Here is a 25,206-nt window from a genome sequence, read left to right as displayed (position 1 = left end):
GTCCACATTTTTACATAATCATTAAGATTACTTTGTATCTGGCTGAAAATGCATCTCAATTAACTATAAAAGACTTAAAATGACCAAAACATTTAATTATTATGTGCATAAAGTGACCACGGCGTGTTAGACTGGGGATAAATTTAGCTCCTTCCCCCTTAAATTAGCTACAGTACTAATATAACTATTTTTTTCCTTTCTGTTACATTGTCTAAGATTATAATTTGCTTTAAAAATGCACTAAAATTATCACAAATAAATCATAAAATTGTTACTTTATCCCCTTCTAAAGGTGGTGCAGCTGTGGTGTAGGAAGAACTACACTTGTGGCCATAATTTTTGAGACGGATACAAATTTTGTTTTTCACAAAGTTTGCTGCTTCAGTGTTTTTTAGATCTTTCAGTCAGATGTTTTTATGATTATATTATGATTGCCAAACCACATTCACACAGATAAAGTACAAACCAACAAGACAAATACGTAAACCTGACAGGTGTCTGTTCAGTCTAGGTAAAACCCTTCTCTATCCCTGGTCTGTCACTGCCTGACCATGGAGGTTGGCAATTTAAGATAACACAATGGCTCCCCTACTCGACGGTTGCTTTTCCTGACTGTCCTTAATAGCTCTTAGGATAGCTAGAGTAGCAGTTCCCTAAGGAATAATACAATCACACATAAAACAGCTACAACCAAACCAAACTACAGCCAAGTGAATGAATCCAACAACGTCTATCACCAGCAGGAAACACCAGTAGGGGAAGGTATTTAAAGCTGCACCCAAAAAGTGAGAGAACAGACAAACAGAGTAAATAAAGAACACCAGTGTTAAGCTATACAGACTGCAGCCAGAATAGCAGAACCCAAACACCCTGCAGAAAAAGAACCCAAACACCCAGCAGAAACACACGGCAGAAGAGAAGCCAACCACAGGACACTAACTCAAGGATCTAATCCAGGATTATGACAGTACCTCCCCTTCAACGAGGGGCCACTGGACCTGAAGATATTGCTAACTGCTGACGCCACTGACCAAACACCCTTAACAGGCAATCTGCATGTAAATCTTTTGCATCAACTCCAGCAGTATCCTACGAAAATTTACATTCAACATGATGTTACCGCTGAGGTCTGACATGTCTGGAACCCAACACCCTTATGATCCTTGGACTTAGTATCAGGGAGATATGCCACAGAGAAATCAATATTGGGTTGACTGAGAATAGAAGCTTTAGAGAAAACTGCTTTGAGGGCTGCAAAAGTATCAACAACCTCAGTAGATCAAAAGGAAAAATCAGTACCCTTTTTTGTCATATCAGCAAGAGGTTTAACTGTAACCGAAAAGGGCCTAATGAACCTATGATAAAGAAAGAGAAACCCCTGAGAACTTCTGTAAAGCATTAAGATTAGTTGGTTGTACCCAATCAAGGACGGTCTCTACCTTAACCGGATGCATCTAAGCACAATCATAAAACCTATGTGGGGGAAGAACTTCCCCCTTAGTCTCAGAAAAAAGATCCTCAGAATGCTGAACGAAATCAGAAGTAGAACTCATAGATGACAAGGATTTAGATAAACAATTGGAAAAACAGACATTGCCCCAAGATTTAACCTCACCGTCACCAGTCTCCCAATTGATGTTAGGATTGTGTTTTAGCACTCAAGGCATACCCAACACAATTTTGGCTGGCAAATAAGGAAGCGCCATGAATGAAATAAATTCTGTGTGTAATACACACACTTTCATGCACACATTTTCAACCTTAGAAGAAACATGAGTCTGGGTAAGGGGAAAACTATAAATTCCGACTACTTATACAGGATGACCAAAGTTGCAACTGTCACTGTCAATTAGATCTAAGGCGGAACCTGAGTCAACAAATGCAAAAGTGACTATGACTCCAGATTTGGTAGCCATAGACACTTGTAAAAAAACAACCAGTAGTCTGCATGTGAGATAACCTCAGACCTTTAGAATCAGTGTCCCTACATATTATTGACTCTTTTATTTCCTTCTCTTTAGCTTTAAGAAATTTAATATTGATTCAGAAACACTGAAACACTGAACCATTACCTGACCCGGTCTACTGCAGTATAGATAGGAATGAGAAGGTGTTTGAAGTTTTACTCCCTCCTTGTAAGCTTTGCAGGCCCCAATCTGTATCGGTTCTCCTGCCTCAGTAAGATGAGAGTCGCAAAAACAGTCTCAAATGTTTTCTTATCCCTAAGACGTCTATTCAAATACACTGCCAATGACATAGTCTCATCCAGGGACAACAGTGAGGAACTATAAGTCATCATATGTCTTATTTGACTAGTAAGACTCTGGCAAAATTGACTGACAGCAGGGAGGTGCTGCTGTTAGCGTTCGAATTGGTCTGGGTGGTGAGCGCACACCTACCGATGCTGACCGCAGAAAACAAGGAGGTGCTGCTACTCCGTGCAGAGCCAGAGACATCCTGGCTGGTGGCGTCCCTGGTTACACGGAAAGAAAATGGCCGACACTGCCAAGCAGCATGTGATGTCACTGGCCTATGAAGCCTCACTGGGGCCAAAAGCAGCACCTCCCTGTTTTTTGCAGTCAGCACCGGTAGCTGTGCGCTCACCACTCAGACCAACTCGAATGCTAACAGCAGCACCTCCCTGCTATTTGCAGCCAGCACTGGAGCGTACATGCTCACTACCTAGACCACCTCGAACGCCAATTAATCCAGCCCCGCAAGAACTGACAAGGCGCCCTTTGCAAATTTCACGGTCCTTAACCCCTTTCTGACCTCGGACGGGATAGTATGTCCGAGGTCAGAACCCCCGCTTTGATGCGGGCTCCGGCGGTGAGCCCGCATCAAAGCCAGGACATGTCAGCTGTTTTGAACAGCTGACATGTGCCCGCAATAGGCCTATTAACTAGTTAAATGCCGCTGTCAAACGCTGACAGCGGCATTTAACCAGCGCTTCCGGCCGGGCGGTCGGAAATGAGTGCATCGCTGACCCCCTGCTTCTGTATAGTAACCATAGAGGTCCTTGAGACCTCTGTGATTAATGATCCCCGGTAGCTGTGAGCGCCACCCTGTGGTCGGCTCTCATAGAACACCTGCATTTCTGCTGCATAGCAGCGATCTGATGAATATAAAAGTTTAAATCACCCCCCTTTCGCCCCATTAAAAATAAATCAATAAAAGAAAAATCAAACCTACACATATTTGGTATCGCCGCATTCAGAATCGCCTGATCTATCAATAAAAAAAAGCATTAACCTGATCGCTAAACAGCGTAGCGAGAAAAAAATTCAAAACGGCAGAATTACATTTTTTTTGTCGCAGCGACATTGCATTAAAATGCAATAACGGGCGATCAAAAGAACATATCTGCAATGAAATGGTATCATTAAAAACGCCATCTTGGCACACAAAAAATAAGCCCTCAACAGACCCCAGATCATGAAAAATGGACACGCTACAGGTATCGGAAAATGGCGCAATTTTTTTTTTTTTAGCAAAGTTTGGAATTTTTTTTCACCACTTAGATAAAAAAAAACATAGACATGTTTGGTGTCTATGAACTTGTAATGACCTAGAGAATCATAATGGCAGGTCAGTTTTAGCCTTTAGTGAACCTAGCAAAAAAGCCAAACAAAAAACAAGTGTGGGACTGCACTTTTTTTGCAATTTCACCGCACTTGGAATTTTTTTCCCGTTTTCTAGTACATGACATGCTAAAACCAATGATGTTGTTCAAAAGCACAACTCGTCTCGCAAAAAATAAGCCCTCACATGGCCATATTGATGGAAAAATAAAAAAGTTATGGGTCTGGGAAGGAGGGGAGCGAAAAATGAACATGGAAAAATGGAAAATCCCAAGGTCATGAAGGGGTTAAGGGTGAGCCTGCCTGTTGTTCCTTCGGCATACGAAATCACACTTTTGGATCTATAAGGTACATGAACTCGGGAATGTGCAATATTTATATACTACACATCAAAGCACATCGGGGCGCGCCCTAAGGTGTGTCTGCTTGCTATATCATCCATAGCATAGTGAGAACAATCTATACGCCATTTGTACCGGTAATGTGCATAAACCAGTGGTTGTAGTTATTTATGGCAACATTCAATTGAGGTATTAGTAAACTTTTCTACCAGGCACTTGTAGCGCAGTGTTTTTCACTATTGATCCATAAGTAAAACAAGGCACACACAGGTACATAAGGAGGGAGGACCCTGCTCGCGAGGGCTCACAGTCTACAGGGGATGGGTGAGGATACACTAGGAGAGGGTAGAGCTGGTCATGCGGCGGTTCAGTAGGTTGAGGATCACTGCAGGCTGTAGGCTTGTCGGAAGAGGTGAGTTTTCAAGTTCCTTTTAACTTTATGGGAAAGTTTGTGTTCACTCAACAATACAGATTTTACCAGTTAATTAAGAATTTTGAAAATTAATGATCTATTCAGAAGGTGAAAAAAGCAGATAAGATACATTACAATGTTTCTTCTTTTAACGTGTACTGTTGATTGATTTATAGAATAAAAATTAAATGACGGTTACATTATTAGAGCAGTGTTTATATAAGCGATAGCAAAATGTAAATTTAATTTCCCTTGTGAGATTAATAACTGTTGTAAAAAAAATATTAATAAAGTATTTAAAAGTAAAACACCTGTAACTAAACTATATCTATATAATACATATGTATATACAGCTCTGGCAAAAATGAAGAGACCACTGCAAAATGTTCAGTTTGCCTGATTTTTCTCTTTATAGTTATATTTTTGAGTAATATGTAAATTGTTCTTTTAGTCTATAAACTTCTGACAACATGTCTCCGAATTTCCAAGTAATAGATTTTGTATTTTTTTTCTGAAAAGGACAAAGTCAAAATAAAAAAAAACCCAGTGCTTTCAGACCTCAAATAATGCAACGAAAACAAGTTCATAATCGTTTAGAAACGACAATACTAATGTTGTGACTCAGGTAGAGTTCATCAATCAATATTTTGTGGAATAACCATGATTTTTAATCACAGCTTTCATGCTTCTTGGCATGCTTTCCACAAGTCTTTCACACTGCTTCTGGGACAAAAATTGAAACAGTTCTTCTTTATTTGATGGCTTGTGACTATCCATCATCCTCTTGACTACATTCTCTCTCTCTCTCTCTCTCTCTCTCTCTCTCTCTCTCTCTCTCTATATATATATATATAGTACAGACCAAAAGTTTGGACACACCTTCTCATTTAAAGATTTTACTATATTTTCATGACTATAAAAATTGTAAATTCACACTGAAGGCATCAAAGCTATGAATTAACACATGTGGAATTATATACTTAACAAAAAAGTGTGAAACAACTGAAATTATGTCTTATATTCACCTTTTGCTTTGATGACTGCTTTGCACACTCTTGGCATTCTCTTGATGCGCTTCAAGAGGTAGTCACCGGGAATGATCTTCCAACAATCTTGAAGGAGTTCCTAGAGATGTTTATCACTTGTTGGCCCTTTTGCCTTCACTCTACGGTCCAGCTCACCCCAAACCATCTCGATTGGGTTCAGGTCTGGTGACTGTGGAGGCCAGGTCATCTGGTGTAGCCCCCCCATCACTCTCCTTCTTGGTCAAATAGCCCTTACACAGTCTGGAGGTGTGTTTGGGGTCATTGTCCTGTTGAAAAATAAATGATGGCCCAACTAAACGCAAACCGGATGGAATAGCATGCCGCTGCAAGATGCTGTGGTAGCCATGCTGGTTCAGTATGCCTTCAATTTTGAATAAATCCCCAACAGTGTCACCAGCAAAGCACCCCCACACCATCACACCTCCTCCTCCATGCTTCATGGTGGGAACCAGGCATGTAGAGTCATCCGTTCACCTTTCTACGTCGCCCAAAGACACGGTGGTTGGAACCAAAGATCTCAAATTTGGACTCATCAGACCAAATCACAGATTTCCACTGGTCTAATGTCCATTTCTTGTGTTCTTTAGCCCAAAGAAGTCTCTTTTGCTTGTTGCCTGTCCTTAGCAGTGGTTTCCTAGCAGCTATTTTACCATGAAGGCCTGCTTCACAAAGTCTCCTCTTAACAGTTGTTGTAGAGATGTGTCTGCTGCTAGAACTCTGTGTGGCATTGACCTGGTCTCTAATCTGAGCTGCTGTTAACCTGCGATTTCTGAGGCTGGTGACTTGGATAAACTTATCCTCAGAAGCAGAGGTGACTCTTGGTCTTCCTTTCCTGGGGCAGTCCTCATGTGAGCCAGTTTCATTGTAGCGCTGGATGGTTTTTGCCACTGCACTTGGGGACACTTTTTGAGTTTTCTCAATTTTTCGGACTGACTGACATTCATTTCTTAAAGTAATGATGGCCACTCGTTTTTCTTTAATTAGCTGCTTTTTTCTTGCCATAATACAAATTCTAACAGTCTATTCAGTAGGACTATCAGCTGTGTATCCACCAGACTCCTGCATAACACAACTGATGGTCCCAACACCATTTATAAGGCAAGAAATCCCACTTATTAAACCTGACAGGGCACACCTGTGAAGTGAAAACCATTCCCGGTGACTACCTCTTGAAGCTCATCAAGAGAATGCCAAGAGTGTGCAAAGAGTGTGCTCTTTAAGCCCTTCTCCTTGCGAGTGGCGGTTATTTATCGCCCTCCAGGCTCCTACCGCCAGTTTCTAGACCACTTTGCCACCTGGCTTACTCAATTTCTATCCTGTGACATCCCCGCCCTCATCATGGGAGACTTTAACATCTCATCAATGATCCCCTCTCCCAATCTGCCGCTCATCTTCTTTCTCTAACTTCTTCATTCGGACTCTCACAGTTTACTAATTCTCCTACGCATGAGGACGGGAATACTCTGGACCTGGTCTTCTCCCGTCCCGGCTCGCTGCACGACTTTACGAACTCCCCTCTCCCACTCTCGGACCACAACCTTCTTTCCTTCTCTGTTAAGAATTGTCTCCTCACCTGGGACACCCCCACTTACCACACTTATCGGAATACACGTACCATTAATACCCAGCAGCTTGTGGACAATCTCCACACATCTCTAGCCCCTTCTCCTCCCTCTCCTGTCCAAACTTAGCATTGTCACACTTCAATAATACACTGAAGAATGCCCTAGATGAAGCAGCACCTTCTACATGCAGAAAGACACGACACAGACAACGGCAGCCCTGGCACACTATGCAAACACGCTTCCTGCAGCGTTGCTCAAGGTGTGCAGAGCGGCAGTGGAGAAAATCTCTCTTAGCAGAAGACTTCATCCACTATAAGTTCATGCTCAAAACCTATAACTCTGCCCTTTATCTGGCCAAACAATCCTACTTCACCACCCTCATCACCTCACTATCCAACAACCCAAAATGACTTTTTGAAACCTTAAACTCCCTCCTGAAACCTAAAGTACAGGCCCCCATCACCAATCTCAGCGGTGAGGATCTGGCCACTTATTTCTTAGAAAAAATCAACCACATCCATCAGGATATCTCAGCGCAATCTCCTCAGTGCCTGGATCCCCTTCCCTGCCGCACCTCAAGCTCACTAGACATCTTTGACCCTGTTTCAGAAGAAGAAGTCTCCAAGCTCCTCGCTTCTGCTCGGCCTACAACCTGCAACAGTGACCCCATTCCTTCACATATCCTGCAGTCTCTCTCACCAGTGGTCACCACTCACCTGACTAAAATATTTAACCTCTCTCTTTCTTCAGGTATCTTTCCCTCCTCATTTAAACATGCCATCATAACCCCTTTACTTAAAAAGCCATCCCTGGACCAGAACTGCACTGCTAACTACAGACCTGTCTCTAACCTTTCCTTCATCTCTAAACTCCTGGAACGATTGGTCCACTCCCGTCTAATCCGTTATCTCTCTGATAACTCTCTTCTTGACCCCTTACAATCTGGTTTCCGCTCTTTACACTCCACTGAAACTGCCCTCACTAAAGTCTCTAATGATCTAATAACAGCTAAAACGGTCATTGCTCTCTGCTGATTCTCCTGGATCTATCTGCCGCATTCGACACTGTGGATCACCAGCTCCTTCTCACTATGCTCCGCTCCATAGGCCTCAAGGACACAGCCCTCTCCTGGTTCTCCTCCTACCTCTCTGACGGCTCCTTCACTGTATCTTTTGCCGGCTCCTCTTCCTTTCCTCGTCCCCTTACTATCGGGGTTCTGCAAGGCTCAGTCCTAGGCCCCCTCCTCTTCTCTCTTTACATGGCCCCTATTGGACAAACAATCAGCAGATTTGGGTTCCAGTATCATCTCTATGCTGATGACACCCAATTATACACTTCTTCCCCCGATATCACCCCTACCCTAATTCAAAATACCAAGGATTGTCTGTCTGCTGTCTCTAACATCATGTCCTCCCTCTACCTGAAACTATATCTCTCCAAAACGGAACTTCTAGTGTTTCTCCCTTCTACTAACCTCACTCTACCCAACATCGAAATTACCCTGGAGGGTTCAACCATAACTCCCAAGCAGCATGCCCGCTGTCTTGGGGTCATATTTGACTCTGAACTTTCCTTTACTAACTATATCCGATCACTCACTCGCTCTTGTCACCTGCATCTTAAAAACATCCCAGAATCTGACCTTTTCTCACCATTGAAACTGCTAAGACTCTTACTGTCACTCTTATTCATTCCCGTCTGGACTACTGCAACTCTCTTTTAATCGGCCTCCCTCTTACCAAACTTTCTCCTCTCCAATCCATCTTGAATGCTGCAGCCAGAGTCATATTTCTGCCCAGCCGCTTCACCGATGCCTCCATCTTGTGCCAGTCATTACACTGGCTACCCATTCGCTACATGGTCCAGTATAAACTCATCTCTCTCACCCACAAAGCTCTCCACAGTTCTGCACCGCCTTATATCTCCTCTCTCATCTCTGTCTATCGCCCAACACGTGCCCTCCGTTCTACAAACGACCTAAGACTAACATCCCCTGTAATACGAACCTCACACCTCCGTCTCCAAGACTTCTCTCGTGCTGTGCCAGCTCTCTGGAATGCACTTCCCCAGACGATCAGACTGATACCTAGCCCCGACCTATTCAAGCGAGCTTTAAAAACCCATCTCTTCAAACAAGCCTACCACACCAACTACTCAGTAAACTAACTTTGCCCTGTTCCCTCCCTCCAAATATTACACTGAATCTGCACCCTACTATTCATCTGTCCCCACACCCTCCATGCACATGATTAACTGCACTTGATACTTGACTATTGCACTTAAACACTCGGGCTGATGACCGGATCATGCAGCTTTGTATGAAAATCCCTATGTATTATAATTGCCAGACCTGAAATAACAAGCACTTTTCACCTATTGAGTCCCCCCATTTCCTTGTAGATTGTAAGCTCGTGAGCAGGGTCCTCACTCCTAATGTCACTGTTTAAATTGTCTTAACTCGTACCGAATTTATTGTTTGTACATGTCCCCGCTTAATTGTAAAGTGCTGCGGAATATGTTGGAGCTGTATAAATAAAAATTATTATTATTATTATAAAGCAGTCATCAAAGCAAAAGGTGGCTACTTTGAAGTACCTAGAATATAAGACATAATTTCAGTTGCTTCACACTTTTTTGTTAAGTATATAATTCCATATGTGTTAATTCATAGTTTTGATGCCTTCAGTGTGAATGTACAATTTTCATAGTCATGCAAATACAGAAGAATCTTTAAATCAACTCGTTACCTGCATTAAAGACAGCTGTCTTACATAATCATCTTTATAAAAGACTCCTGTCCAAAGTCTCAGTTAATCAGTCAGACTCTAACCTCTACAACATGGGCAAGACCAAAGAGGTTTATAAGGATGTCAGGGACAAGATCATAGACCTGCACAAAGCTGGAATGGGCTACAAAATTTTAAGTAAGACGCTGGGTGAGAAGGAGACAACTGTTGGTGCAATAGTAAGAAAATGGAAGTAATACAAGATGACTGTCAATCGAAATCGATCTGAGGCACCATGAAAAATCTCACCTCGTGGGGTATCGTTGATCATGAGGAAGGTGAGAGATCAGCCTAAAAGTACATGGGGGGACTTGTTAATGATCTCAAGGCAGCTGGGACCACAGTCACCAAGAAAAACATTGGTAACACATTACGCCGTAAAGGTTTAAAATCCTGCAGTGCCCGCAAGGTCTCCCACCTCAAGAAGACACATGTGCAGTTGTGTGGTGAGCTGATATTTTTAAGATCAGTGCCTGACCTCGCATCAAAGGAAGGGCCCCAACATTTGATGGACTAATATGTCCAATGTTGGGAAGAGGTTAACAACGTTTAGATGTTTTTTCTAATAACTTTACTCTGTATTTTAAGTTAAAAATTTAATTAAGTAATAAGGACCATAAATATAAATATGTAGTGCCTACCAAAAAGACTAATATAGAAAAATCAGCCGCACTCTTATGGTATATCAAAGATATACCATAAGAGTGCGGCTGATTTTTCTATATTGGACTTATTGTTGGGTTTTTCCTGAGTACAGCCAGCACCAACTTAAGATAGCTGAGTGCGCTCCTTTTTTCTTAATATACCAAAAACACTGATTCACAAGGTCTTTCATTTAGAGTAAGTCATTAAAACGGATTTCAAAGTCCCATCTCCCCACATAAATAGATGAATATCAATCCTACATAATATGATTTGATGTCATCTCATTTGGAAAATAAGTCCAAGCCTTCAAGTTAGATAAAATAACTATACCAAAGGAAATAATACAGACTGCGGTGCAAACAGCCGATCATGTTAGAGATATCAGATGTGGCATCATTGCAAGTATAAAGGTTTACAGAGAATATGATGGCGACAAATAGGATATTGACGAAGAGGTGTCTGCTTTACAAAAGTGCAGATAACTGAAGAGCAAATTTCTACAATTATTTGTTCAGAAGTGAAGAAACGAGCCGAAGTATTTCTGACCATTATCTAAGCTGTGGAGGAAAACAAATCTTTTCTGCTAATGCAGACACAAAACAACCACTGGATTGCCTCTATTTCAGAAGAAGTACTTTAACGTCTTCACAAGGGACTGAATGAGATCCAGTTCTAATAGTACCATTTTTCCATTACCTAATTCTGCACTATAATGAGAGAATACAACAGCAGAAATTGAATATATAATGCTGAGGTTTCCTGGCTTAGTTTTATCACTTACATCCCACACACAATAGATGTATTGCGTCCAACGCTATTGTGCACTGTACATTTTAGTTGTCAATTTTTGAAGATATTCTAGGTAGATTTCTTGACTTCTGTTGCTGTTCCTGGGGATGGTGATGTAGTTTATCACATAGGAGCTCAATAGGGCTGTGCTCTGGCATTTATCAGCACTGCACCTCCACCAAATAGGTTTTCTATAGGATAGGAGTAGGCTTTAAATCAAAGCTCTGATAACAGGTCATGCTATGACACTGTAAAATACAATGTTACCCATTCCATTTATTATTATTTGGCCTCTGTGTAAATCTCCCTCTTTACCAGTATTGCCACGCCATTACACTTCTACCATGCTTGACCGAAAACATGACACACTTTTCTAGAGGTCTTTGATGTTGACTCTCATGCACTTATTCTCCTGTGCACTTGTGTATTTTGGTACTCTGCATTTTTTTTTGCCTTTTTCTTGGTTAGGCCCTATTACCCCTTCTCCTAAAGTACAATGGTGCAAGTAAGGGTTTGAGTCATCACTGCATTTTATCCTGTTGTTTTTAAGGTAAATACCTCTCAATTGCTAACTATTTTCTTTACAACAAATTCATCTTTTTAGGGTTCGCTCACACTGGCATATAATAGTCTCTCATTTTAGAGAATCGGGCAGATTATGCTGATGACACCCTGCTCAAACTATGCCAGAGTTTGTGCCGAGTGTCATCTGAGTGTGATCCAATTGTCTCACATGAAAGAATCGCAGCACAGGTGCAGAGAAGGCAGGGAACCTAGATTCTCCATCTTTCCATTGTCTCTGTAGGCGGAAATTGGACTGCACTCAGATGACATCTGAGTGCAGTCCGATGTTTCACACACACCCATACACTTATATGGGTGCATGAGATCCAAATATCAGTCACTCGCTGCATGCGGTGATTATTTTTTCATGCTGAATCGGCATGATAAAATTATTGCAGATCTATACTGCCCCATAGTATAATTTTGGTCAGAGTACTATGCGATAAAACATCAGATAGCACTTGGCCGTGTTATATGTCAGTGTGAGTGAAACCTTAATGTTGACTTTTGTTGAGCTATTTTTTTTATTTTTACATGTCTGACTTTTCCAAATGTTGTATACCGATACATTAAATGCACCTCTTCTAAAGTCATGAAATTTTGTGCAATTGTACTCAAATCCATTCACAGGACTGATTTTATGTATGACAGTTATTCAGTTGCAATTTTTGTGCTAAAAAAATGTTTTTTTTGTTTTTTTGCAATACAGGTCATAGACTTGAAAGAGAATAAAAAAACGTAAATAATGAATGAGCACCTAAATCTTCACTGGTAATCTGATGCATATATTAGTCTTCACCTCGCAGAGCAAGTCAGTTCGTAACAGTTATTTTTGAATTTTGGATATTCCCTTTCCCAATATACCGTGCAATCAAAAATTACAGTATAAGGTTTATGGAAAAGAAATTTAATGCACTTACACAATACAAAGGTTCTTCTGATACAAAATAACCACTGAAACAAGATTAAAGTTGTTGTCATTTCTGCAGTTCAATTAATCTGCCTGAAATGGTGCTTTCAAGTCATATGTGAAAAACACAAATGTACACACGTGGTCAAAATTGTTGGCACCCCTTGTTTAATGACAGAAAACCCCACAATGGTCACAGAAACAACTTGCATCTGACAAAAGTAATAATAAATTAAAAATCTATGAAAATGAACAAATGAAAGTCAGACATTGCTTATCAACCATGCTTCCACAGAATTAAAAAAATAAAATAAATAAAACTCATGAAATATGCCTGGACAGAAATGATGGTATGCTTAAATTAATATTTTGTTGCACAACCTTTTGAGGCAGTCACTGCAATCAAACGATTCCTGTAACTGTCAATGAGACTTCTGCACCTCTCGACAGGTATTTTGGCCCACTCCTCAAGAGCAAACTGCTCCAGTTGTCTCGTGTTTGAAGATTGCCTTTTCCAGACGACATGTTTTAGCTTTTTCCAAAGAGGTTCAATAGGATTAAGGTCAGGGCTCATAGAAGGCCACTTCAGAATAGTCCAATGTTTTCCTCTTAGCCATTCTTGGGTGTTTTTAGCTATGTGTTTTGGGTCATTATCCTGTTGCAAGACCCATAACCTGCGACTGAGACCAAGCATTCTGACACTGGGCAGCACATTTCTCTCTAGAATCCCTTGATAGTCTTGAGATTTCATTGTACCCTGCACTGATTCTAGACACCCTGTGCCAGATGCAGCAAGGCAGCCCCAGAACATAACAGAGCCTCCTCCATGTTTCACAGTAGGGACAGTGTTCTTTTATTGATATGCTTCATTTTTCCATCTGTGAACATAGAACTCATGTGGCTTGCCAAAAAGTTCCATTTTTGTCTCATATGCCCATAGAACATTCTCCCAGAAGCTTTTTGGCTTGTCATCATGTAGTTTGGCAAATTCCAGTCTGGCTTTTTTATGATTTTTTTTCAGCAATGGTGTCCTCCTTGGTCGTCTTCCATGAAGTTCACTGTGCTCATACAATGATGGATGGTGCGATCCGACACTGATGTTCCCTGAGCTTGAAGTTCACCTTTAATCTGTTTAGAAGTTTTTCTGGGCTCTTGTGTTACCATTTGTATTATTCGTCTCTTTGATTTGTCATCAATTTTCCTCCTGCGGCCACATCCAGGGAGGTTGGCTACAGTCCTATGGATCTTAAATTTCTGAATAATATGTGCAGCTGTAGTCACAGGAGCATCAAGCTGCTTGGAGATGGTTTTATAACTTTACCTTTAACATGTTTGTCTATAATTTTCTTTCTAATCTCCTGAGACAAGTCTTTCCTTCGCTTCCTCTGGTCCATGTTGAGTGTGATACAGACCATGTCACCAAACAGCACAGTTAGTATCCGTAGCCCTATATACAGGCCCACTCACTGATTCCAGGATTGTACAGACCTGTGATTTAACATGTCCCTTTTGTCACATTATTTTCAGGGGTACCATCATTTCTGTCCAGGCCTATTTCATGAGTTTTATTTTTTTTATAAATTTTGTGGAAGCATGGTTGAAAAGCAATGTCTGACTTTCATTTGCTCATTTTCATAGAATTTTTTATTTATTATTACTTTTGTCACATTCAAGTTTTCAAGTTATTTCTGTGACCATTGTGGGTTTTTCTGTCATTAAACGAGGGGTACCAACAATTTTGACCACGTGTGTAAATGTATATTTACCCAATATTAATAATTTCCAGACTCAATAAGGCAATATAGTTCTAAATTCATGTAATCGTGCATTGATTGAAAATGCATCACTTTATATTAACAAAATCAACTTGCTAATTCCATATATTGGTCTACTAAAATATGTGTGACCATATGTTTATAATCTATACAATGCGTATATAAAATGTGCTGTTTCCCCTCTCCATAAGTTATAAGGTCTTATTCCTTTTAAAGGGATTCCTTTTCAGTAGGATCAACCCTCCTAAGCTGTTTATACGGGCACAGGGCCGGACTGGCCATCGGGCACTTCTGGCAAATGCCAGAAGGGCCGGTGCCAGTAGTGGGCCGCTGCACTGTTCCTCCCCCTCCCCCCCCCGCCAGTGCCGCCGCCGCCGCATTTAACTATACCGGCGTCTATGACGCCGCTACAGTTGAATGCAATGATGGAGGAGAGAGCATCCGCTGATGCCCCCTCTCCCATCATTCCCCGCTCTGCCTCTGACACTGCGGGTGCGCGATGACGTCATATCATCGCGCACCTGCTGTGTCCCGGGCAGACTGCAGCCGCCGAGACAGGAGACAGGAGCCAGGAGCAGGGCACAGCGCGGGCAAAAGGAAAGGTGAGGAGAGTGTTTTGGTTTTTTTTTAACTGGACTGTGGGGCCATTATCGGGGGGGTGACGAGATGTGGGCTCTGCTGTATATACCCCTGTGTGGGCTCTGCTGTATACTGTGTGGGCTCTGCTGTATATACCCCTGTGTGGGCTCTGCTGTATACTGTGTGGGCTCTGCTGTATATACCCCTGTGTGGGCTCTGTTGTATACTGTGTGGGCTCTGCTGTATATACCCCTGTGTGGGCTCTGCTGTATATACCCCTGTATGGGCTCTGCTGTATATACCCCTGTGTGGGCTCTGCTGTATATACCCCTGTGTGGGCTCTGCTGTATACTGTGTGGGCTCTGCTGTATATACCCCTGTGTGGGCTCTGCTTTATATACCCGTGTGGGCTCTGCTGTATATACCCCCGTGTGGGCTCTGCTGTATATACCCGTGTGGGCTCTGCTGTATATACCCCTGTGTGGGCTCTGCTGTATATACCCGTGTGGGCTCTGCTGTATATACCCCTGTGTGGGCTGGGCTGTATATACCCCTGTGCTGTGCTGTATATACCCCTGTGCTGTGCTGTATATACCCCTGTGTGGGCTGGGCTGTATATACCCCTGTGTGGGCTTGGCTGTATATACCCCTGTGTGGGCTGGGCTGTATATACCCCTGTGTGGGCTGGGCTGTATATACCCTTATGTGGGCTGGGCTGTATATACCCCTATGTGGGCTGGGCTGTATATACCCCTGTGTGGGCTGGGCTGTATATACCCCTATGTGGGCTGGGCTGTAAATACCCCTGTGTGGGCTGTGCTGTATATACCCCTGTGTGGGCTGTGCTGTATATACCCCTATGTGGGCTGTGCTGTATATACCCCTATGTGGGCTGTGCTGTATATACCCCTATGTGGGCTGGGCTGTGCTGTATATACCCCTGTGGGGGCTGTGCTCTATATACCCCTGTGCGGGCTGTGCTCTATATACCCCTGTGCGGGCTGTGCTCTATATACCCCAGTGCGGGCTGTGCTCTATATACCCCTGTGCGGGCTGTGCTCTATATACCCCTGTGCGGGCTGTGCTCTATATACCCCTGTGCGGGCTGTGCTCTATATACCCCTTTGCGGGCTGTGCTCTATATACCCCTGTGCGGGGGTGCTCTATATACCCCTGTGCAGGCTGTGCTCTATATACCCCTGTGCGGGCTGTGCTCTATATACCCCTGTGCGGGCTGTGCTCTATATACCCCTGTGCGGGCTGTGCTCTATATACCCCTGTGCGGGCTGTGCTCTATATACCCCTGTGCGGGCTGTGCTCTATATACCCCTGTGCGGGCTGTGCTCTATATACCCCTGTGTGGGCTGTGCTGTATACTACGCGGGCTGTGCTATATTATGCAGGCTGTGCTATATACTATGCAAGTTGTGCTATATACTATGCGGGCTTTGCTATATACTATAGGGGGTATATTATATTTTATGGGGGAGGCCATGTTATATACTATGTGGCTGTGTTATATACTATTGCGGGGGTATATTATATTCTGTAGGGGAGGCTGTGTTATACTATGGGGGTATATTATATTCTATGGGGGAGGCTGTCTTATACTATGGGGGGCTGCATTATATATTATGGGGAGGTGGGCTGTATTATATTCTATGGGGGGCTGTATTAGATTTTATGAGGGATGATTGCATCATACTCTGATGGGGCTGCATTATATTCTATGGGGAGGTGGGCTGTATTCTATTCTATTTGGGGCTACATTAAATTCTATGGGGGGGCTGTATTATATATATGTTCTATGAGGGGTGATTTCATCATACTCTATTGGGGGGGGCTGCATTATATTCTATGGGGGTTACATTATACTCTGTAGGGTGGTGGCTGGATTATACTCTGTAGGGTGGTGGCTGCATTATACTGTATGTGGGCTGCATTATACTGTATCGAGGACTATGGGGAATACGTTATACTATATGAAGAACTATGGGGTGCATTATACTATGGGAAGTGAATTGTACTACATGGATGACTATGGCGGTGCATTATACTATATGGAGCACTATGAGGAGTGTATTATACTATGTGGAGGACTGAGCAGTGTATTTTAATATATGGAGGACTGTGGTGCACATTATAATATATGGAGGACTATGGGGTATATTTTACTAAACAAGTAAAATGCTGCATATTCAGATTGTTTTTGCTGGAACAAAAATCATTGTTCTCAGCAGCACATCGCCGCTGTAAACTGTAGATGTGCTGCTGATAACATGATACTGTATGGTGATCTATTAGTGATCGTTCTGTCCCATCATTCTGTCTCAGACGGTGGAAAGAGGCCGGGAAACAAGCGTTGAACAACTTCAGTATGGTCGATCAAACTCATTTAGCGGCCTGAGATCAGGGCATGTAAGTAAATACAACCGAAATGCTTTTGTGTGATGTGCAATATGTTAGCATTTGGGGCCCCATTTTAAACTTTGCCTAGGGCCCTACTTTGCCTAAAACTGGCCCTGCCTACAAGTGTACAAAGGTATTATACAGTCACCGTGTGACAAGTGGGCCTGTGTAACTTCAAATGCCAGGGCTGAATTTTAGTCCCAGTCCGGCCCTGTACGGGCACACGGGTCATAGGAGGCTGAATAAAATGATACCTTGATATCTGCGATCTAATGTCTTATTCCAGAGAAATCCATATTTATCTCAATTTGTAAATGAGCTGTTAAGATCTATAGACCTGACAGAGATCTACATGAGAAACAGCCTTCAGCGCTTATATTAAACGAAAGCAGGAGTTATCAGTGTGAGACATGCAGGTCAGGAGTGCAGACTGTCAGTCATTGCATGTCTCAAACTGGTAACTCCCACTTATATAAACTCCCACTTATATAAAATAAACTCTGGATGTAGACTATAAGGTAGATCTGTGTACGACCAATACATCTTAACAGCTCACTTGCATATTAAGAAAAATATGATTTTTTTTTCTGGAATAAAACATCAAATCGCAGATATCAAGGTTTCTCCTTCCTTCAACTTTCTATTACCTGCAAGCTAATGTAGATTGCTTAAAGGGAATCTGCCAGAAGGATCAACCCTCCTAAGCCATCAATATGGGTATGCAGGTGATAGGAAGCTGAATAAAAGATGCCTTGAAATCTATGATCTGATGTCTTATTCCAGAGATATCCATGTTTTTCTTATTTGATAATGAGCTGTTAAGATCTATGGACTGGACATAGATATCCCTGAGAATCTGTCTTCAGAGCCCTTCACATCGAAAGCTTGTCCACCGGGAGGTAATTTACTTTATTCCTCATGGTACTATCTGGCTTTCAGTCATAGAGGTGGATCTGATCAAATTCAATCATGGCTCAGTTTATAGTAAATGGCAGCTGAAACCATGCCCTGACACTGACTTACATTCAACTCTGTACTGACACACTGCTAAATCAATGCCAGGGTGTGGTTTTAGACCACACTCACTATGTAATGAGCAGTGACTGGAGCCACACTGACCATGCCTCTATGACTGAAAGCAATAGAGGTATAAATTTAATTTTATCGCCTTTAGGTGGGCAGTCAGTACAGTGACTGTACAGTGCTAGAAAGCTTTTAACCCGCAGATTATTCCCCATGTCTGCTGTCACAGTGATACCACAACAGATAGGGTCCAGAAGATTGCGGCATCTGGTTACATGAACTCCTGCACTTTTTAGAACTGCTTCAACATCCTATTGAACAGTTCATGTTTTTATTGCTCTGTCATGACAAGCGTTATTCAATTCAGTTGATCTCCTGGAGCTCTCCATCCTGAATTGTCTCAGCTGTTCTTTGTTGGCCTCTGCTCTCTGGTTGATATTCTTGCCACTGGCACTTGGGAGATGCCAGTAATAGTTCTACCTCCTGGTTTGTTTCTGGAGATTGATGCGTGGAGATGCTTTGCGTGTTTATCCTTATCCTCAAACATTTCTTTTCCCCTTTCTAAAACTCCCCTGTTTCACACTCTGTTGTTTTGTGAGTGTATTTGTATGATTGTAGTTTTCTTTTATGACTGTCTGTTTACCCCTGTCTGTCTGGTTAGTGTTTTCCTATACACTTTGGCCCTTCACCTCCCTGTGTGAGGGAAGGGATCAAATAAGGGTTAAGTTAGAACCATAACTAAGTGTGAGACCCCGGCGTCACCACCATCTGGGGTAAATCGGGGACAATGATAAAGTGGGGGCCACTAGTTTAAGGGATTGGTTAGGTGCCCACAGTCTCTTGTCATTACGTGACATCTGCAGTTCAATAGCATTTTTTTTAAATGCAGGTTATGTAATGTAACCTAGCAAATAAAAACAGACTAGAATTATCTAGTTTATTTTTAAGCATAGGTTCCTCATTAGAATAATAGCTGTATATATTCCATTTATTATTTCAAAATCAACCATGAAAATGTATTTTTATGTGTAGAGATGAGAAACAAACAGTATATTTAATTTTTTATTATATAATTTGAAAATAATCAGTAATATAAAATCACACAAAATATTTGCAAAGCATAAAATATGATGTAAAAAAATAATAAAGCCCTGATTTAAAGTTAAATACAACATACCGTATTTTCCGGCGTATAAGACGACTGGGCGTATAAGACGACTCCCCAACTTTTCCAGTTAAAATATAAAATCTTCTTAAAAGTCGGGGGTCTTCTTATACGCCGTATGTCGTCTTATAGGGCCGGTGACTAATGTGCCTTTTGGGGGGAGTGGTCCCGATGATGAAGAGGGGGCGTCTCACAGGAAAGTGTGAGTGGAGTATCCCCCATTACCTCATTGTAGCTGCAGCGTGGGGTCTCTGTGCTGGGGAGCGGCGGCGGCTGCTCCTCTTTGTGCCGTGTGGGTGCTGTGCTGTGGGGCGGCGGCTCCTCTTCGTGCAGTGTCGGGCCTCTGTGCTGTAGGGTGGCGGTGGCGTATCTTCGTGCAGAGTCAGTCGGGGCTCCTCCGGCATTTCCTCAAAGCCCGGAGGCCCCGGCAGCTCCATTGCTGCGATGCGGTGGCCTCTGGGAAAATGGCCGCTGGGGGCGGCGCATGCTCAGATTCAGATCTCGTCTCCCGAGATCTTGGGACGAGATCTGAATCTGAGCATGCGCCGCCCTAGCGGCCATTTTCCCGGAGGCCACCGCATCGCAGCAATGGAGCTGCCAGGGCCTCCGGGCTTTGAGGAAATGCCGGAGGAGCCCCGACTGACTCTGCACGAAGATACGCCGCTGCCACCCCACAGCACAGAGCCCCGACGCTGAACGAAGAGGAGCCACCGCCCCACAGCACAGCACCCACGCAGCAGAAAGAGGAGCAGCAGCAGCAGCCACCTCTCCCCAGCACAGAGACCCCACGCTGCAGCTACAATGAGGTAATGGGGGATACTCCACTCACACTTTCCTGTGAGACGCCCCCTCTTCGTCATCGGGACCACTCCCCCCACCCACCATATACACATTGGGGTCTGCACTCGGCGTACAAGACGACACCCGGCGTATAAGACGACCCCCGACTTTTAAGAAGATTTTCAGGGGTTAAAAAGTAATCTTATATGCCGTAAAATACGGTAGTTGAAAATTCATCTTAGGAAAATATTTACAGCTAGTTCACACGCTGCGTTTTTGCTCCATTTTTTCACCTGTATTTTCAAGGGTAAAAAAAAGCTACTGTTTACACATCCAAGAAAGATTATGAGATTTCTGAAATATCACACACTCTTGTCATTTTTTTCCTAGCAGATTTGAATCCTGGAACAATTTTTTCAAATCTGCAGGATGTGAATTCTGTCAGCATTTTTGCAGCATTTTACACCCGTTCAAATAAATAATAAAAAATGCAGGTAAAAGCACATCAAGATTGCAAAAATGCATCAAAAACTTGGGTATTTTCCAAAGCATTTTTCCTGCCAACACCCAGGTTTTTGATGCAAAAAAATTTACTGCAAATACTCAATGTGTGCAGATACCCTTAACTTGGTTCCAATAAGTTCTAGTTTTCCTATTTTTCCTCCCAATTGTTTTAGCTTTTATCTGTTTTAATTCTGTCATTTACTTATGCCCCAATTTGCTGTTAACTTTCTAACTAGTAATTCTGACAAGTATAATAGTATAATAGCGAGGAATTGGAATTAGTTACCAAATCTAAGGAATGGGAGGATTTGATATTCTTGTACTCATCATATGTGAGTATTATTTCACCTCAAGCCTCATTTATCTAAATTGTTAATAATGCCCATTGGCATATAATTTGCAGTGAACTACAGCACCCAATTACCCAAGTTTCTAGTATGTGAATAGTTAGTAATTTGGATAATTTTATACTGGAAACACGCTGTACATCAATTATTAAACTAAAATGTATGCTGTCCACCCATCCTACCACTGATCTACAATGGTTTCTTGAAAGTTTGGGAATCCTTCAGACTTATCCATATTTCTGCATACATTTTACTAAAACTTTATCAAATTTTCATAAAAGTCATAAAAGTAGATAAAGTAAGACAAATCAAACAAATGAGTCAAAAGAGGAAAATGATCAAAAAACACGTCTCTGAGTGGCAAATGTAAGGTGCTGCTGCAGTGCAGTATAGTGCAACCTCCACCAAGGGGTGCTGTTGAGGGAAGAGAGGTTGTACACACAGCGCAGCAACACTAAACAACAACACAGATGCCACAGGTAATGAAAGCGAAGTCAGACAAGCCGAGGTCATATACAGAGAGGTCAGCGCAGTACACAGGGGGAGTCAGAGGAATAGTCGGGGACAAACAAGAAGTCAGAGCCTACCGGGAACGTGGTAGCCAAAACGTGAGATGTAAGAAGAAGTCGGGATACAAGCCAGAGTCGAAACCAGTCAGGAAGCGTGGTATCAAAGACGGAAAACAAGGGGCGAAGTCCAGAAATCAGATCGAGGCATACACGGGTGCAGGCAGACAGAGGAACAAGGATCACTAATAGGAATACAGGTCAGGGGCTCCAGCCGGCAAGCTTGAACTATAGCTGACAGTAGCCCACAGGCTGCAGAGGACTGAAATAGCTCAGCCAGCTCCATAAAGAGGCAGAGAGGATTAACTCCTGCATGACCAGTCCAGAGACAAGACAGCTGAAAACAAAGTCAGGACTGGACCATGACAGTAAATATATGTGAACTTTTGCTTTCAGTATCTGATGTGACACATTGTGAAGTAGTAATTAAGTGCTAATGTTTCCTGAAATTGATGATTAGTCCAGCATTTCATCTTAGAGGAATTTTAGCCCATTCCTCCCTGCAAAAAAGAAAAGTTTCAACCTTGTGTTGTTGGCAGGTTTTCTTCCATGAATTGCTCGCTAAAAGTCCTTCCACAAATTTCTACAGGACTTAGGTCAAAACTTTGACTTGACCATTCCAAAGCTTTAAGTTTATTCTTCTTTAACCATATTTCTAGACAGATTTGTGGGCTTTGAGTAGTTGTCTTTGATGCATGACCCACTTGAGATTCGGCTCATTGAAAAAATGTCCTGACATTTACCTGTAAAAAATGTTGGATAAAATTCAGAATTTATTATTTCATTAATGATGGAAAGACAATATTGCCCAGATATATCAAAACAGACCCAAACCATGATGCTACCACCATATGTCACGGATGGCGTGAGTTTTTTATTCTGTAATGCAATTTTTCCTTTTTCCAAACATAACAATACAATTCTGTCTTGTCCAGGTGATCTTTACCTAACTGTAATCAGGCAGCAATGTTATTTTTGAAGAGCAGAGAATTTCTCATTTTCTCTATGGTCTAAAAGGTGTTATGTCAGTGCAACACTAACAGCTGTAATGCATTGCAATGAACTTTATCAGTGATCAGAGTAGTAGAAGTTAAAGTCCCATAGGGGGACAAAGTAAAAAAAAACAAAAAGGGAAAAAAAGTTTAAAATAAATTGTAAAATTACTTTTTAAAAAATCACAAAATAAAGAACATAATATGAAAAAAATATTATACCCAAAAAATATATATATACTGTATACATATTTTTGTAAAAACAAAAATAAATTTAAAAAAGTATACTTATTGGTATTGTTGCATTCGTAACAAATCAACGTATAAAACTGTCACATTTCTTAATCCCTTCAGTGTACACCGTAAAAAATAGATAAAAAAGTGGCAAAAAACTATGCTTATTCATGATATCGCTGAATAAAAAGTGGAACAAAACATAATAAAAAAGTCAAACATCATCCCAGTCTCAAATCACTGACAGACCCTACTGTCCCTACTGTGAAAAAACATCCCCAGAGCATGATGCTGCAACCATGTTTCACTGTGGGGATGGCATTCTTTGGGTGATGAGTTGTGATGGTTTGGTGCCAGACCTAGCATTTACCTTGGTGGCAAAAAACAAGTTCAAGTTTGGTCTCATCTGATCACAGCACCTTCCTACATACATTTGGAGAAACTTAAAATGACCCTTACAATTTTTGTGTGTAAGTAAAGGCTTTTTTTCTGCCCACTTCTCCATGAAAGCCACCTTTATGAGTTGTACAGCTTATTGTGGTCATATGGATAGATACTCCAGTCTCTGCATGGAAACTCTACAGCTCCTTCAGGGTTATCTTTGGTCTTTGTGCTGCATGCTCTCCTTATCAGGGCTGAGATTTTTGGTATACGGCCATCTCTTGGCAGGTTTGTTGTTGTAGAATTTACATTCCATTTCATGGTAATGGATTTGATGGTGCTCCAGGAAATCATCAGAGATTGTGATATTTTTTAAAACCTAAAGGTACCGTCACACTCAGCGACTTTGCAACGAGAACGACAACAATCTGTGACTTTGCAGCATCCTGGATAGCGATCTCGTTGTGTTTGACACGCAGCAGCGATCTGGATCCCGCTGTGCCATCGCTGGTCGGAGCTAGAAGTCCAGAACTTTATTTAGTCGCCAGGCCGGCGTGTATCGTCATGTTTGACATCAAAAGCAACGACGCCAGCAATGTTTGACATGGAGCTAACATCCAGCGAGAACGAGAAGTGAGTCGCCGTTACGTCACTGGATCGCTCCTGCATCGTTCTGTAGTTGCTGTGTTTGACATCTCTACAGCGATCTAAACAGCGACGCTCCAGTTATCTAGTTTAGGTCGGCTCGTTGTCTATATCGCCGCAGCGTCGCTGAGTGTGATGGTACCTTAACTCTGACTTGTACTTCTTAACAACTTTGTCCTTGACTTGTTTGGAGAACTCCTTTGTCTTCGTGGAGTTGTTTTGTTAGGGGTACCTCTTGCTTGATGGTGTTGCAGCCTCTGTGACCTTTCAGGAAAGGTGTGTATATAATGACAGGTCACATGACACTTGAATCGCAAACTGGTTGGCTTCCTTTCACTAAGCATGTGACTTACAAAGGTAATGGATTGGATCAAAAAATATTAGGGGGTTCATAGCAAAAAGGGTCAATACATATGCACATGAAAATTTGTAATTATTTGATCCCATAAATCTAATTTATGCCTATATTTTTCTCACTTCAGCAACTTAGACTATTTAATGCTGATGCATCACACACAAATAAAATTACAAAAATATTTAAACATATGTTGTAATGTAACAAAATAGGTAAAAAGGCAAGGGGAGTGAATACTTTTGCAATCCACTGTAAATCTCTGAAATACATTATTCAGATGGAACCCCTCATGAAAAATTCCCTATAATGAGGCAAATGGAGTCACTTCATCCCCCCCACCCCAATGGTATAAAATTCTGTGACACACCTGTGGTTAAATTCATTAGATTCATTGTAAAATGGGGTCACTTATGGAGGCTTTTGCTATTATGGCACCTTTCCAGCAGCAAAATATGCTGACAAAGGCTACTTGCCGAAACATGTGTTGGGATCTGGCGCCAGCACAGCAGGAGGAGGTGACTACAGGTATTTATTGATTTTATTAATGTTTACTTATTCATTTGCACTTTTACTTTGTTACTTTTTGATCTGTGCAAGCTGTGTGTATTTAAGGGTATCCATTTTTGGAGCCCAGCACCTTATATATTAACCTGCCATGTAGCCCTGTACATACTTTTGCATCTCCTACATGCTGTTGTGTCGCCTTAGCGTGCTCACCTTACCTTTTTTCATCTTGCACATTATTTTAAAAGATTTTTTTTAAAAAAGATTTAAATATTTTTATATATTTTTGGCTATACAGTTTATTTATA

The sequence above is a fragment of the Ranitomeya variabilis genome, chromosome 5, assembly GCF_051348905.1.
Source record: "Ranitomeya variabilis isolate aRanVar5 chromosome 5, aRanVar5.hap1, whole genome shotgun sequence".
In the NCBI taxonomy this organism is placed as follows: Eukaryota; Metazoa; Chordata; class Amphibia; order Anura; family Dendrobatidae; genus Ranitomeya; species Ranitomeya variabilis.
Note: the sequence above shows the minus strand (reverse complement) of the source record.